The sequence below is a fragment of the Callospermophilus lateralis genome, chromosome 7 (genome assembly GCF_048772815.1).
Source record: "Callospermophilus lateralis isolate mCalLat2 chromosome 7, mCalLat2.hap1, whole genome shotgun sequence".
In the NCBI taxonomy this organism is placed as follows: domain Eukaryota; kingdom Metazoa; phylum Chordata; class Mammalia; order Rodentia; family Sciuridae; genus Callospermophilus; species Callospermophilus lateralis.
The window spans coordinates 56,524,608-56,542,454 of record NC_135311.1 but is presented as its reverse complement, the minus strand read 5'-3'; the positions used below and the strand labels follow the sequence as shown (position 1 = coordinate 56,542,454).

Here is a 17,847-nt window from a genome sequence, read left to right as displayed (position 1 = left end):
AGATTTCTTGGAAAGCTGGGAATGGAACCACCATTTGATCCAGCTCTTCCCCTACACGGTCTATTCCCTAAAGACCTAAAAAGAGCACACTATAGGGACACTGCTACATCCATGTTCATAGCAGCACAATTCACAATAGCAAGACTGTGGAACCAACCTAGATGCCCTTCAATAGATGAATGGATAAAAAAATGTGGCATTTATACACCATGGAGTATTACTCTGCATTAAGAAATGACAAAATCATAGAATTTGGAGGGAAATGGATGGCATTAGAGCACATTATGCTAAGTGAAGCTAGCCAATCCCTCAAAAACAAATGCCAAATGTCTTCTTTGATATAAGGAGAGTAACTAAGAACAGAGTAGGGACAAAGAGCATGAGAAGAAGATTAACATTAAACAGGGATGAGAGGTGGGAGGGAAAGGGAGAGAGAAGGGAAATTGCATGTAAACGGAAGGAGACCCTCAGGGGTATACAAAATTACAAACAAGAGGAAGTGAGGGGAAAGGAGAAAAAATATAAGGGGGGAGAAATGAATTACAGTAGAGGGGGTAGAGACAGAGTTAGTCTTGATCCACATGCACAAGTTGCTGTTGGAATTCTTCAAAATCATCTGACACAGTTCAGTCCTCACTTTATATCTGGGAGCCTTATTGTTGACAACGCAGATCCTATATTAAAAATCCCCTTTGCTTCGTAAGTATGTCTTATTTTATAGAGATTTAACATTTTAATAACTGGTGAGTTGTTGCTGTCTTGATTTAAACACGTTAAGGGTCCTCTCTGTCTATACTACTTAAAGTGTGGTGCAGGAACCAGCAGTGTCAGCATCAGCTGTTGTTATCCTATTATATTATCATTCATGTGGGTATTCACAGGGGTGCTTTCTCATTCTTGTGCAGTCTTTCTTCAGATATAGATAAATACATGTCTACATAAACAGAGACACGCACACAATTTTATTGAACTGAGATTAGGTTCTATACATCACACTCCTCACTACATCATTTTTTAAAATTTCAACATATTATTCTATTACATGGCTATACCAGGATTTATTTAATCATTTTCCATTTTGGACATCTAGAATGCTTCTAATTATTCCCTATTATTTATGTCTTTGTACATTCTTCTTGGAATAAATCTTTAATTATTCACTTTCTATGTGTTCCACTAATACTGAATAATATGGGTTTTGAAGCTTAGATGTATGTTCAATTATAGTTTCATCACCATCAATGATTTTAGACAAGTTATTAATAACTTTCTTCAGCTCAATCCTCATCTGGGAAAAAAGGGCTTATAATAAATAGTATCTACCTCTTAGGTTTTGTAAGGATTAAATAGGGTAAATACCAAACACTTATAATAGAATGACTAGCACATAGAAGGCTTGATGTGTTTGCTCTCATTCTTACTAGGATAAATTTCCAGAAATTAAGTTTTGGGGTTAGATTGTATTATAAGATTGTGTCTTTCAGTCTATACTGCCACGTCTTCTCCAGGAACATTGTAGTAATGAGAATATTCAGGTCAGTGTTAGAGTGTCCATCCTTACCAACACTGAATATATATTATTGTAATGCAGTACGTTAAAGCTGAGTATAGACCCAGACTAGGTAAGAATTATTTTTTTTGGATTCTTATTAGCTACAAGAAATAAGACTGTGTGCCTGTTAATGGAGAGTTGTGAGATTATTCATATAAAACACATCGTGTTTAACACACAGTAAATGATCATAAATGTTAGTTATTACTAATTAAATTGGTAAATATAAGTATAAAATATTTTTAAATGACATCTCAACATATTAAGTTTTTTGTCCATTTGTATTTATCTGGTGAAATGTCATTTTATATATTAGCCCATTTTTCTTTGGTGTTAATTTTTTTGTTGTTTTTATGAGCACATTTATTATTGAAGAAATTAAGAAAGGATTAAGAAATTAAGAATTAAAGAATTAAGAAATTCAAACCATTGTTAGCAAAGTAGCTACTAAAAAAACAATTTGCAATAGATGTATGTTTCTGTAGAATGCTTATAAAAGCACATTCCCCCTTGAACTTACTCTGATTATTTTAGGGCAAGGGCAAGAAATATGCCTTCTAAACAGCTTTCAAGGTTATTTTTGTGGAAGGAGTCCACTGGCTACATGTTGGAAAATAATGCCCTAAAGTGAAGTTGGTATTAAGTCTGCAAATGGTCAGTCTTGATTCATGAAATATAGCTGTGAGGAGAGAGGCTGAGATAGAGACAAAGCACAACTCTAAGCCAAGACAGAACAAAAAGACAAAGAAGAATGTATGTTCAAGAGGACATATGTTCACATAAAATTGCAATTATGTAAAATGAAGACACCTGAGCAACCAGAAATACAGGAAAATACAACTCAGTTATATTCATCTGCAGTCAGTTTTACAGTTTCAGTGCTAATTAAATGAAGGGAAATTAAGGCCACGACACTTAGACTTTTCTCTGACCATTATCAAGAAGCATCTTTTTTTTTTCTGAGAAGATGCTGGTTTCTTAAATGATGGAACTGAGGGGCAGTACAACCTGATATGAAAGATGGTGCCAGGAGAGAAATACAAAGGCAGAGACTGTTGTTTCTTAGGTGGTTAACATTGACTTTTGATTATCCCTTTATTGATCCTTTGATAGGTATTCCAAGTTTTTAAGATAAACAGCATAAAATTTTTTTTATGTCACACTAATCAGGGAAAAAACTAAGTCTAACTGAAAGGACTAAAAAATAGACTTATAATATAAAGTATGTAAAAAAACAAAGATCTTTGTATTCTCCCCACCCCACCCCCAGTACTAGAGATTGAATCCAGGGATGCTTTACCACTGAATCACATCCCCAGGCCTGTTTATGTTTTTATTTTGAGACAGGGTCTCACTAAGTTGCTAAGGGCCTTGCTAAATTTCTGAGTCTGGCCTTGAATTTGAGATCCTCTTGTATTGGCTTCCTCAGCCACTGGGATTGCAGGTGTGCGCCACCACAGCTGGCTCCATCATGACTTTTTTTAATTTATTAATTTTACAAAAGAATATACATTTTGACGTATACTACACAAATGGAGCACAGCATTTCATTCCTCTGGCTGTACATGGTTCAGAGTCACTCCAGTAGTGTAATCACACATATATATGTAGGATAATAATGTCTGTCTCTTTTTACTGTTCTTCCCTTCCCCACAACCACACCTTTCCCCTGACTCCTTTGACTTCCCTGTACACAAACCAGTTTCCCCTCATTTTTCCCTATCCCCCATCCCACTATGGATCAGCATTCACTTATCAGAAAAAACATTCAGCTTTTGGTTTTTGGGATTGGCTTATTTCACTTATCATGATATTCTCTAGTTCCATCCATTGACCTGCCTATCTCATAAGTTTTCTTTAAGGCTGAGTAATATTCCATTGTGTGTATGTATCACATTTTCTTCATCTTTCCTCTGTTGAAGGGCATCTAGGTTTGTTTCATAGTTTAGCTATTGTGAATTGAGCTGCTATAAACATTGATATGGTTGCGTCACTGTAGTATGCTGATTTTAAGTCCTCCATCATGCTTTAATCAATAAAATTTGGTACTTTAATCATGTACTTGGTTTTGGAGTAATATTAGTTGTAATTTAATTTCTAGCATTTTGTGCTTCTTGGTTACTATTTATAACATATATATGATGTTTATTTTAATACTGAGTTCCTAAAATGTACATTACCAAGATACTTTATAATGCAGGTTTTATTCTTTTGCTTTTATTAAAAGCAAGTAAAAGTCAGTATATATAACCTTTTATTTTTGTTTTTCAATTCTTAGTATTGCCTCTAAATTAACTTTGACTGAGCTAAATCAGATACTTTACCGATGTGAATCAGAAGAACAGAAAGATGGTGGAGGTTGCTATGACATACGAAACTGGTCTTCCCTTAAATATGCAGGTCTTCAAGGTAAGCAAGTATAAGAATAGACAAACTTTTTATTTTTCTTTTATAGACATACAATGTCTTCCTTAAAGAAATAGAAGTATGGGCTGAGAGTACAACTGCCTGGGTTCAAGCTGTGACTCTGTTCCATACTCATTGACCTTTGGCAAGTAACATAATCTCTCTGTACCCCAGTTGCTGCCTCAGTAAGATGTGAATAATATTGACTAATTCAGAAGGCTTCATGAGGAGTAAATAAAATCATTCAAGTAAAACACTATAACCAGGGTGTAAGACAAAGTATTCACTCAGTAAATGCTACCTAGAATTACTGGCTCTGTGTCATTCATTCAAATCATTTAGAATTCTTAAATATACTTTAACCTTAATTAATATTTTTCGACTTGGTTTATGATGTTCAAAAAGCAGAATATGTTTGTTTAGGCTCCAAAAGAAACTGAGTTATAAATATAACACATTCTTCTTTCTTCTTCATATAAATGGACTAATTGGATTTTTGTTCTTGTTGCATATTTGTTTCCTCCTATAAAAGGAACTTACAGGGCTAGGGACATGGCTCAGTGGTGGAGTTCTTGCCTAGCATGCTGAAGGCCCTGGGTTTGATTCCCAGTCTCTAAGGAGAGGGGTGGGGAACAAACTTATATTAGTATATTATGTAGTTAGAGTATTTATAAGATAGATTACAGAAACAAAATATTTAACTATGAGTTTATTATTAATCTATCTGGTTGGTAATATTTTTTTTCCCCAGATTTTTGTATAAGAAATTTGGTTTATCAAGTCCATATTTCTGGTTCATATAGTTTGCCATTTTTCATGCCTCTTTTTTTGACCTTTATTTCTTTGTCACTTAACCCTTCTTTAAGGACCAGTTTCATTTTTACACCTTCCATAAAGCCTTTCGTTCTTTATTTTTTTATTTTTATTTTTTAATGTTTTATTTTCATTGCAGTACCAGGAATTAAACCCAGGGGTGCTCTTCCACTGAGCTGCATCCCCTGCCTTTTTTTATTGTTTAATCTTGAGACAGAGTTGCATAAGTTGCCCAGGGTGACCTTGAACTTGCAATCCTCCAAATGCAGCCTTCCAAGTTGCTGGGATTACAGGTGTGTACCATCATGCCCAGCTGAACCTTTACAAATTACTGCTTTCTGCAGGAATTTCTTTGTTCTACAGATAGAAACCCATTTCCTTTATTTACTATACTTTCTGGAATATATTACCTTATTTTGGTAATTATAATTTTTTTGAATGTTTTTTATTGTATTTAAGAAACAGGCTCTAAAACTAGACCTAGGTTCCACTGAGTAGCTGCATAACCTTGGAGTAGTTAAACTCTCTTTCGTTCAGTTTTTTCATTGCAAATTGTCGCTAATAATAGTATATACCACAAGGGATTGTTGATAGAATGAAGGGAGTTAATGCATTTAATACACTTAGACAATAGTGAGTTCATACTAAGCACTTAGGAAGTGTTTACTCTAAAATTCTACTAAGATTATAACTTGAGAAAGAAGAATGTAGCTTTTAATCTTTTTTGTGGATCTTGTCTTCAGCTTTTATACCTCCTACTAAAGCAAGCACATAAGTTCTAGTAAATTTTTTGAGACCTGTTGTATTTATTGGCAAAACAAATTATTTTGTTCTATTAGTAGTATGTAAATATACCTGTTAGTTGTTTTAAGCAGTTACCATACTCCATTTTCACTCTAGCTGTTGTTCCTTCCTCCACACTTAATTCCATCCTTTTGGTCAGGGAATGTATTTTATTCTAATTAAGACATCATTCTTATGGATGTACACCTTGGTGGGATTCACAGTGGGGGTATTCATACATGTACATAGGAAAATTATGTAAGATTAATTTCACTACCTTTTCTTTTCTATTCCCCCTCCCTCTCTTCCCTCCATTCCCCTTTGTCTAATCTGAACTTCTGTTTTTTCACCACCCCGCCTTATTGTGGGTTAGCTTCCACATATCAGTGAAAACTTTTGTTTCTGAGGATTGGCTTATTTCCCTTAGCATGATAGTCTCCAGGTCCATCATTTACCGGCAAATGTCATAAAAACTGAGTAATACTCCATTGTGTATATATACCACATTTTTTTTATCCATTCATCTTTTGATGCGCACTGAGATTTCATTTCACTCCAGTGAGAATGGCAATTATCAAGAATCCAAGTAACAATAATAAATGTTGGGAAGGATATGGGGAAAAAGGTACACTTATACATTGTTGGTGGGACTACAAATTGGTGCAATCACTCTGGAATACAGTATGGAGGGAGATTCCTTAGAAAACTAGGAATGAAACCACCATTTGACCCAGCTCTCCCACTGCTTAGCAATTTAAGATCACATACTACAGTCATGCAGGCACATTATAGCAGCATAATTCACAGTAGCTAAGCTATGATTATCTTGTTGAATGATAAAAGAAATGCAATTGTTCTTTCATTGAATAACAGACTCTGCTATGTACACAGACATTCTAATGCATCTATTTGAGAATTTTGCCTAGTAATTAATAATTTTGCCTAATTATTAATAATTTTGCCTAATTGAGAATTATCCTAATATCTCATTTTGATAATTTCTTACTTTGAAGTGCCTCCTCAGAGTCCCTCTAAAGCAAGCTTTATACTTCTTATCACCATAGGTATTCTTGCTTTCTCTGAGACCAGTTCTGTGATTTTCGTAAATCTTGCCTGAATAATAATCAATCTACCACTTTTTAACATGGAAAGATACAGGATTATCAATTTTTTCTCCTTTATGCCTTAAGGCAAAAATAAAAATGCCAGTTGACTTTGAATATTATAACATTAAAAAAAGTAGGCCACTGCCACAAGTTATAATTTTTGGAAAGCTTTGTATGAATTGTGGCAGTAGTCTCCCTCAACACGCCTTTGCATCCTGGTTCCAGTTCATACAGCCACACTTTCCTCCTACTATGCTGAGTACCATTGTGGACTATTTTGCTGAGGACCATTTTGTCTGCTTCTCTGTTCACGTCAAATCAACAGGGACTAGCCGTAACTCATCTATGGGACATTTTGACTCTATCAGTAATGCATCATGGTATATTTGAATTTTCAGGGCTAATATCCATATTGGCAGAAATAAGACCAAAGAATGACCTGGGGCATCCTTTGTGTGAAAATTGAGATCTGGAGATTGGATGATAGATTATGTCAGTGGCCAGCTTATTTCACAATCAGGAAATATTGCTGAAGTAAGTATTAAATAAGTAAGCTGTGTTCTAGTCCAAAATAAGCAAAGGCACAGTAAGAACTTTTATATATATATATATATATATATATATATATATATATATATATATATATATATATTATATATATATAATATTTAACTATTTTTCTCCCTTCTTTGTGTTTCTAGTTTTAATACATGGAAATTTGATTCATGAATTATTGGAAAGCAGAGTTTCATGTTATGATTTATCTCTTAAAAAATGTGTAGCCTGTGAACACACCAAATTAACTTTTAAAATTGTTTTTATAACAGGTTGGTAAATGGTTGCAGGCTATGTTCTTCTACTTGAAGCAGATCCCACGATACCTTATCCCATGTTACTTTGATGCTATATTAATTGGTGCATACACCAATCTTCTGGATGAAGCATGGAAGCAGATGTCAAGGTATAGCCAACAAAGCTTACGTAAATAGGTGTGTTTGCATAGAAACTATACACAGAGTCACTTTACACATGCTCTTAAAATACCAAAGCATGAATTTTGGAGACTCAGAGCTGGAAAAGTTTTTAAGTGGAGATTAAATTTATTAACATCCTTTAGTCTGAATCATACAAAAACAAATCCATGTAAAATTTGTTCTATATAAAATATGTTTGGGGAAAATTAACTTGTTTTATGTTATTTGTTTCTATTTATTTATCCATTGATTTGTTAAATTTAATTGATATAATGTTTAGAATATGTACATAGAGTTCTTTCTCTAATTTTCATCTGTTAAAAGAAAAAATATTCTGGTATTATTATGAATGAAATCTCCCTTTTACAATGAAATTTTCTAAAATGCAACTACAAATGGAAGTGAATTATGAGAGCCAGCAAGTTGATTTGGGCATGTTTTCAGATTTTTCAGAAAAAAAAGCACTTCAATTCTGCCATTTGTGTTACAACAAGGCCTGGACTAAAGCCGGCTAAAATAATAGATGCCATAAAAGTAGTTCTGAAATCTAATTAAATTGAACATTTTTTCCTACTATATTACTATCTTTATACATTTGTGTGGAGGAATCATTTGAAGGGGAAAAACAGAATAAAACTGCTAAAAAGTATTGTATTTTTACAGATCATATTTTAAACCCTATCACTTTCATTACAGCTTTGTTCAGAATAATTCAACTTTTGTGAAACATCTTTCATTGGGTTCAGTTGAAATGTGTGGAGTAAGAAAATTCCCTTCTCTGCCACTTCTTTCACCTTCCCTTCTGGATGTACCATATAGGTTGAATGAGATCACAAAGGAAAAGCAGCAGTGTTGTGCTTCTTTAGCTGCAGGTAAGGAATTTTGTAGAAGGTTAAAATGTATAAATCAATAGTATTCAAAAGGAAAACTTACAAGAAAAAGACTTTTTAAAAAAAATTAATGAAGTTATCGAAGACTGTATGTTATTGCTTAGTAAAATTTCATAGACACTCCTAAAATACTAGCCATGTTATTATTTAGTTATAACAGTATATGAGGCATTTATGTGGCATTTATGTATGTTTTTATTGTGTCTAGTTAATCCTTTTCTTCCAACTCATGGTATTATTTTAAATAATATTTAAAATATATGTTTTAAATCATTATTTTACAACCCATTTTCCTATATCTCTTCCCTGTTTTTAAAATAAACTTATCTAAAGATCATTTAAAGGTGTCCTATAAGTTACAAAACACAAAACTGATTTTAAATAATTATTATATGGGGAATGGGATTGTGGTTCAGTGGTGGAATGCTTGCCTAGCATCTGTGAGGCTCTGGATTCAATTATCAGCACTGCATATAAATAAATAAATAAAACTAAGGTCCATAAACATCTAATAAAATTTTTTTAAATATTTTTTTAGTTGTTGATAGACCTTTATTTCATTTATTTATACGTGGTGTTGAGAATCTAACCCAGTACCTCACACATGCCAGGCAAGTGCACTAACCCTGAGCCAGAGCCCCAGGCACAAGTAATAAAAGTTTTAAGAAATTACTATTATTATGCATCCAGATGCTGTCAATTGGACATAAAATACTTCCAGCCATGCTTATTGGCATCTGTTCCTGAAAGTAGATTAAAAAATTCAATCAAATAACAAATATGAGTAAGCAAAATAGGATAAAGAACAGGCTTTACTTTTAAATAAATTTCCATCATATTTCTGGAAAATATTTAGTACTTGAGGTCACTGAAGTTGAGAATTCTCAAAACTAACCTGAAGTATGTAAAATTGAAGAAAGTATTATATATTCATGGCCCCCAAATTTAAATTTAAATGTCTTTAATTTTGTATCTGCTCAGATCAAATGAAAAGGCTTCATGGTACCCAACAACTACAATAAAAATTACCTTTTCATTTAGAATGATCATAAAAAATCATAAAACTCTTTTTTGGGAGTGGAGATATAGCTCAGGGGTAGAATACTTGCCAAGTATGTGTGAGGCCCTAGGATCAATCCCTATGACCACAAAAATAAAAAAATAAAACAATTTTATTAAAGAATGAAATTAAAACTCTGGTTTAGTTCTATAATTGTTTCATATTTTCACTTGACTGTTTGATCTTCTAGTACCTGTCATTTCCCAATGAATCCATGCAAATCCTCATGAAACTGAACTGAGCCATTGTGGGGAAGAAACATGCTGATATGAACAATTTTAGGTTTTAGACTATTTCATAGAAGCCTATTACATCAAATAGTAATTTCAGTCTTTTGATTGTATGCTGTTGCTGTTAAATACCCCTAATACATGCATTTATTTAAAAATTGCATACCAATATATGTTAATGGTACCTGATACATTACATACCAAGTATAGTATAGTAAGTAAATAGAAATTTGGGTATTTTCTTCTTGCATGGAATGTTTTGCCTAGTGCTTACTGGCAAAAATAGAATAAACTCAGATTTGCATGTAGGTTTTTTGGAGGTTCATTTTAAAATGGCTGGGAATTCATTTCTTTGGTGATGGTATTACAAAACATGTTATAATTATAAACTTTTATAATAATTGACAAAGCAGAAATTATTCCAAAGATATATGATCTATAAGTTATATACTCTCAGAGATGAAAAGGTTAATATGGGTGTGTGGGAAGGGAAGAATAGAAGTTTGTTCCTTGGATTTGTCAAAGGAGAGTGAACAGAAGCAGGGATGGGAATAGTAAGCCCATAGAATGAATTGGGCAGTAACTTTCCTGTGTACATGATGAACACATGACCAGTGTAACTCCACATCATGTACAACTACGAAAATGAGAAGTATTTTCCATGTATATATAATATGTCCAAATATACACTACTCTCATGTATATCTAAAAAGAACAAATTAAAAAAGTTAATAAAATATTTCCACATATCAGTGATACAGATTTTATAGCCTTTCCTTTTTAAGAAAGACAGACTGTATATATTTTAGGATATACAAATTTAAAGTTACCTTTGAATCTCTCTGTCTATGTTTCATACAAAATGTTGAATGGGTTAAACTATAGGAATGCTGCCTGACACAGACTGCTACATATATATTAGCTGCTGTCATTGTCGTCATCATCAAAGTTAGTAGCCATCAATCATGCATATCAACCATTATTTAAAAATACACAGTGTGTGGTGGGATTGTGCCTAGTAAGAGTGAGGAACTGGGTTCAATTCTCAGTTCTGCATATAAATAAACAAAGTCCATTGACAACTAAAAAACATATTTAAAAAAAAACCACAGTGTGTTTAGGGAAACTCTGTACTATCATTTTGGAGATAGCAAAAAAAAAATGTCTAATGTTGCCTTTTGTTCAAATATTTCTTTTTTTATTCTTCCTCTTCTTCTTTCTCTCTCTTTTTTTTTGGGGGGGGTCCCCTTGGCACTGGGGATTGAACCTAGGGTGCTTAACCACTGAGCCACATCTCCACCCTTTTTTAATTTTTACTTTGAGACTGGGTCTCACTAAATTGCTTAGGGCCTCACTAAGTTGCGGAGGCTGTCTTTGAACTTGTGATCCTTCTGCTTCTATCTCCCGAATTTCTGGGATGATAGGCTTGTGCCACTGTACCTGGCTGCTTCACCATTTTTTGACTATTATTTTTTTAGTACAAATAACAGATAACAATCATATTTCTTCAAATGTTTTATAAAAAATACAACTGGACTGGGAATGTAAATCAGTGGTAGAGCACTTGCCTAACATGTACAAGGACCTTTCTTCAATTCCCTAAATCACAGGGAAAAAAAAATAAACTCAAATCAGTCTAAAAGTAAAATTTTACAATTTTTCCTATTACATATCCTATTTTTATCTTATACATAAAAGTTGTAAATACCACAAATGTTCATTGTTTAGCATACAAAATCTCGTTTTCATGTGCAAAAAATTTTTATGAAAGTATAACACTTTTTAAAAATTCATTTATTTTTACTTTTCCTTTTTGAGGGGGCAGGTACTGAAGGTTGAAACTAGGGGTGCTTTATAACTGAGCTTCATCATAGCCCTTTTTTATTTTTTATTTTTATCCAGGATCTCATTAAGTTGCTTAGAGCTTTGCTAAATTGTTGAGACTGGTCTCAAATACTCGAACTTCATGCTTCAGCGTTCCAGATTGTTGGGATTACAGGCTTGTGCCACCACACCCAGCCAAAATATATTTATTTTCAGTTGACAAACATTATATATATTTATTGTATACAAAGTATAACAGTATTAATTTATTTTAAATTAATAGGAAATTTGGTAATATGTTTGACTCCAGAATAATAGAGTAATATACGTATTTAGTTGGTTATCATTCAGGTAATCATTTCATATTTAGATTTATTTATTATCCTTAAAGGCAGGGTAGAATCTTTAAAGCATGTACTTAGTATCATATTATATTACTTTATATGTTAAATATTTGATTTCTTGCTTTTAATTTATTAAAATAAAGGTTTTTGTCTTTTTAAAGATATCTTGAAATCAGTTGTCTAGCAATCTTGAAATCAATTGTCTAGCACTTGTTCTTGGGGCAGAGGATGTAACTCAGTGTGAAAGTGGTGGCATAGCATACAGGAGTCCCTGGGTATTATCCTCAGAATCTCAAAAAAAAAAAAAAAATCTAGCACCGTTTTCTACTCTCCTTTGGGTCTTTTAAAAGTCTGGTAAATCAGATGTGGTATTCCCAGCATCGGAAGCTGAAACTGGAGAATGCCTGCACAATATAGAAAGAGCCTATCTCCAACAAACAAGCAAAAATAACCTGATAAGAATATAGAATTGGGGCTGGGGTTGTGGCTCAGCAGTAGAGCACTTGCCTGGCATGTGCGGGACCCTGGGTTTGATCCTCAGCAACACACATAAATCAATAAAATAAAGGTATGTGTCCAACTACAATTAAAAACTAAATATTTTTTAAAAAGAAGAAGAGTTACTCTGGGTGTGTTGGGACATGCCTATAATCCTATTGACTCAGGAGTTGGAGGCAGGAGGATCATGAGTTTAAAGCTAGCCTCAGGAATTAATGCATGCTGACCCTAATGAATGTAGTGAGACCCTGTCTCAAAATTAATAAAAAAGCTTGGAAATTTGGCTCAGTGGTTATATATATAAATTTCATTCCATAAAAGTTGACATACCAGGCATACATTTTGCAGATAATTTTAGTGTTTGCAGACACATTGTAACTTACTCTTCTACCCCATGTTTAGAGTAACAATTATTGTGTGATAATACAGTTTATTATATTTATATTTACATATATTTATCTTTTCTGTTAGGCTTACCTCATTTTTCTTCTGGTCTTTTCCGCTGCTGGGGAAGGGATACTTTTATTGCACTTAAAGGTTTACTGCTAGTTACTGGACGATATTTAGAAGCCAGGTAAGAAATCATCTAAAAAGTTGCAATGTAAGTTTATGTCTTAGTGTTTTCTATATGTTCTTCAAACCTTTCTACTGATCCATCTAATCTCAACATTTGAGAGGTATGTTTTCCATAAATTTTTCAATGGTATTTTTATAAATGTTCATTGAAAAATATAGGAAAAATTTAAAGGAGGGAAAACTCTTTGAATTTACCAAGTTCTATTCATTCATATTATAGGTTAGGTTATTTTCAGAATTTGTAAGTTTATTTTTATAAGATAAAATTTTTGATATTTTTATGTCTTTTATAATGAAGTTACTGCTGGCTTGTTGAGTCTTACAGAAAACAACAAAAAAAAGATAGCAAGTTTCCTTCTGTTTGTTGCAAGCTTGTAAGCTCCAGTTTCCAGATTCAAAATGATCTTTTCTTATGTCACACAATAATATAAATAAATCTATTGGAGGTTGAAAAGAAAGTTCTGCAGCTATGTGATTCATAATGTTCCACAAACCAGTACTAACACCATCATCTGAGAACTTGTTAGAAATGCCTATTCTTTGTGCCTGTTGCAGATCCCCTGAGTCTTAACCTGGAGATGAAGAGGACAAGGTTCATAGAAGAAACTGTATTCACATCATCTAGGTAGCAGTCACCAACTGGAAGTCTGGATAGAAAATACGAAATGGAACAACTATTTTGACTAGCTATAACACAGGGGTGGTTTTCCTTCCTCCCTTTGTAGAGGTATTCAAGGATCAAAAATCTTTTATTCAGTTTTCATGTGTATGATATTTTTCTGGATGGTCAAGATTGCTAGTACTCTCACCTTTTATTAATTGGGAATGTCATGTGCATACGGACCCTTTTGTATTTTAGAAAACAAAACTTTCCTATTGTACTATTGCTGGACAAACATTAAACTGAAACATAGAATTAATAAAATTTCTGAATGTTTTAGTTAAAAAGCATTAGAGTCTAGATGTTTTTAAATAACTTTTTCCAAGATCATACAGGTGGCAAAGCTAGGATTTAGAGCTCAGCCATCTTATTTCTTAATTTTATGATCTTTCCAGAACACAACTCCATCTGACAAATGAGATACACCAAATCTTACATCTCATTTGGTATATGATAGTAGAATACTATTTTTAAATTTTAAATACCAATTTTTAAAATTGAGTGGTTTTTTAAATGTCAGCTTCTAGCCATTGGTTTCTTATATATTTGCTTTGATTTGGTATGTTATAAAATAAAAATTTATACCTAATAATTATTTGGATTTTGAAATATTATGGATTTCAAAAGTAGAATCTAGAGCTGTAAGGAGCTTTAAAAATCACCTACCCCAAAACCCAACTGCACAGATGAAAAAACTGTTCCAAAGAGGGAAAGTCACAAATTGTTAGAGAAAAAGCCAGGGCTGCAACCAAAATCTCTTACTTTCAATTCATTGCTTGTTTATCATATTATGACTGCTTTCTAAAAATATATACAAAAAGAAATAAGGACAAGTGAGAAAATATTTCATGACACGGTCACCAAAAGTGAACATGTTTGTCTTCAGTTTTTAACAGTATGTTTTTATTTCAAATGATCCATTCAATTCTGTTGTTTAGGAATATTATTTTAGCATTTGCTGGTATGCTGAGGCATGGTCTCATTCCTAATCTCCTCGGTGAAGGAATTTATGCCAGATACAATTGCCCGGGATGCTGTGTGGTTGTTGCTCCAGTGTATTCAAGATTACTGTAAAATGGTTCCAAATGGTGTAGACATTCTCATGTGCCCAGTTTCCAGAATGTATCCAACAGATGATTCTGCTCCTTTGCCTGCTGGCACACTGGTAAAGAGAATTTATTAAAACATTTTTCTTGAAATATGACTTATTTCCTAATACACAGTAAAAATAAAACTGCTTCTTGCCTAAAGAGCTTGTAACATGGTAGAAGAGATGATGTGTCCACATAAACATGGTCATTGCAAAGATGGACAAGTAGTACTATGCAGTGTCATACAAGGGAGAGAGGAGTAGTAGGTGGGACTCAGGGGGAGGACTTATAAAGTAGCTAAAATTTCACCTAAATGGACTCTTAAAATGTGAGTAGGATTTTAGGAGAGTTTGTGGGGGGGTATGGGAAGACTTAAAAGATGAAAGGAACGGTGAAGCATATTGAGTTGAAGCACAGTTTAGGACATACTGCTCAGCCTAGTTTCAATTTCTGTGTAAAACACCTGAGGGTAGTGAGAGAATATGGAAAGGGTGAACCAGATGTAGAGGGCTTTGTCAACCAATCCAGGTAGTTCAGAGTCTATCTTATGAACAATGTTGAACTGATAAACATTTTTGAGTGTTTTTCCCCAATAGGGAATGTGCAATAATACTACGTTTTTGTCACTTCTGATCTGCTTTTGTTATCATGTTCAGTATAAGACTTCAGGGGTGATGAAAACTGCTTCAGGGCTAGCATGTTTGTGTCCCCATGATGTTTATATTTATCATGAAGTACTCAAAAAACGTTTGTCAAAAAATAATTCTTTATCTATGTTCCATTGTCCTACATGGGTTAATGTTATCAAGTAGGTATTTATTTTAGATCTATTTATTTTCTCACAATTTGGTAAAAGTTGCACAGTATTTTTATGTGCTTCATACATTTTATAACTATATCAAGAATTTTTATATGATAGATTCAGATTTATTTACAGGTTTTTAAAAAAATAAAGTATAAAGTATAATCAAATATACAAGGACTCTAAATTTCATTTGTAGTTTATATGCTTCACCTTATTTTTAAAAAATACAATTATATATCTCCCTATATGTCATCCTAAGTATTACTTTATTATTAATATGGACAAAGAAAATTATCTGTGGACTCTTTACATTCACTGGGATATTTTCTGAAGTCATCATAGATTCCCATGTTTCAGAGTACCACTTTTGCACATAATTTAATTACTATTTCCTATATGTGCAGAGGAGTAAGAATATTTAGGTGCTAAATGACAAGCTAAACCCATTGTTGTTTATTGTTCTGATAGAAATTATTCAAGCTCATCATTTCACCTACCTGCAAAATTACAAATTATTTTGTCACAGGCCTGAATAGTTAAAACTACTAATGTTAAATATTCATATGACAGATTGTATTATTTTGTGTAGTGGGAGCTGCTGCTTTTCCCTGGGCCTACTCCAATCCTTATTTCTCCCTCAAAAGAAAAGTATGTATTTTCACATTACTTAAGTTGTGGGATTTAGGAGAAGATCAGTATGTAGTTTCTAATAGAGGTCACATCCATTCTGTCTCAAAAAGGATCAACCATTGTTTGAAGTAATTCAGGAAGCCATTCAAAGACACATGCAGGGCATACAGTTCCAAGAAAGGAATGCTGGACCACAAATAGATCGAAACATGAAGGACGAAGGTATGGAAATTTAACTCCATAGTGAATATTCATTGATGCAGAGAAATTAAACCTTGTAATCATTCTCTCACTTTGCAGTAATGGGTGCAAAACCTTAGGATGTAACAATGAGAAATATAACACTGTTTCTGATCTCACCTAGTTTTTAGTTTCTAGAGGAAATATGAAATTTCATATCATTCTAGTCGCCAATATTAATTGTAATATTGATGGTTACAATTTATAATGATAACATCAATATTTTTTTTAAAGAGAGAGAATTTTTTAATATTTATTTTTTAGTTTTTGGTGGACATAACATCTTTAATTTTATTTTTATGTGGTGCTGAGTATCAAACCCAGTGCCCCGTACATGCCAGGAGAGCACGCCTCCGCTTGAGCCACATCCCCAGCCCCAATAATATCAATATTAATTGCAATGAATTGAGTCATTATCTGGTAGGCATTGTACTAACTACTTAACCTATGTTGTTCCAATTTAATTCTCCCAAGAACATTTGGAACAAGTTATTTTTTTTTTCATTTTTACTAAATGAGAAAACTGAAGAGTAGCCTACCCAAAACCACAGAGCTACTAAGTGACAAACAATGATTTTTTTCCCTAGTCTTTCTCTTTGGCTTAGGCTCCTATAAAACAGTTTTTACAAAAAGGGTATATGTTTATCAAGTTAAATTTGATAAACTTTTAACTTCTTCCTTATTTTATGGCACACAATCATTACTAGCCAATGCAAGGTTGATTTTTTTGTTTTTCCCCTATTTCTCTTAGAGAATCATTCTAATGCATTTATTGTATATTTATTTTTATAAAACATGTATTATTTTATTTATATGTCATTTTAATATTTTGTTAGTGCATTAAATTTTGGGTTCATTTTGAGATAATCACACAAGCATTTGCTAAACTTCAGTCCCTAGTACTTCTTCTTTTCTTCCCCTGTTCCCTCCACCCATGTTCACCCAGCCATATTATCTTTCCTCTACTCTACTGGTTATTTATTTATTTATACAGTTTTGATTGGTGATTTATAGATGCACATAAAGGTGAAAATCATAATTTGGTCAATTGCATTCTACTGTTCCTCTCTTTTCCCATCCTGTCTCCCTTCCCCTCTGCTTCACTGATCTCCCTTCAATTTTCATGGGATCTGTACCCCTTTCTTTTTTCCTTGTTTCTGGCTTCTGCATATGAAAGAAAACAGTATACCCTTGACTTTCTGGATCTGTCTAATTTCACTTAGATGCTGTTCTCCAGTTCTATCCATCTAATAGCAAATGCCATGCGTATCCATTTTTTAACTTTATAGTTTAGAGAGAATTTGAGATTCATAAAAGTTTGCAAAAAAGTGATGCATGGAGAACCATGAGCCATTCACACAGTT

The 17,847-nt window shown here is 33.1% G+C and overlaps 1 pseudogene; it reads left to right on the top strand.

Annotated features, from left to right (window-relative positions):
* LOC143404302 (glycogen debranching enzyme-like) overlaps positions 1 to 17,847 on the top strand; it is a 54,214-nt pseudogene that overhangs the window by 18,698 nt on the left and 17,669 nt on the right.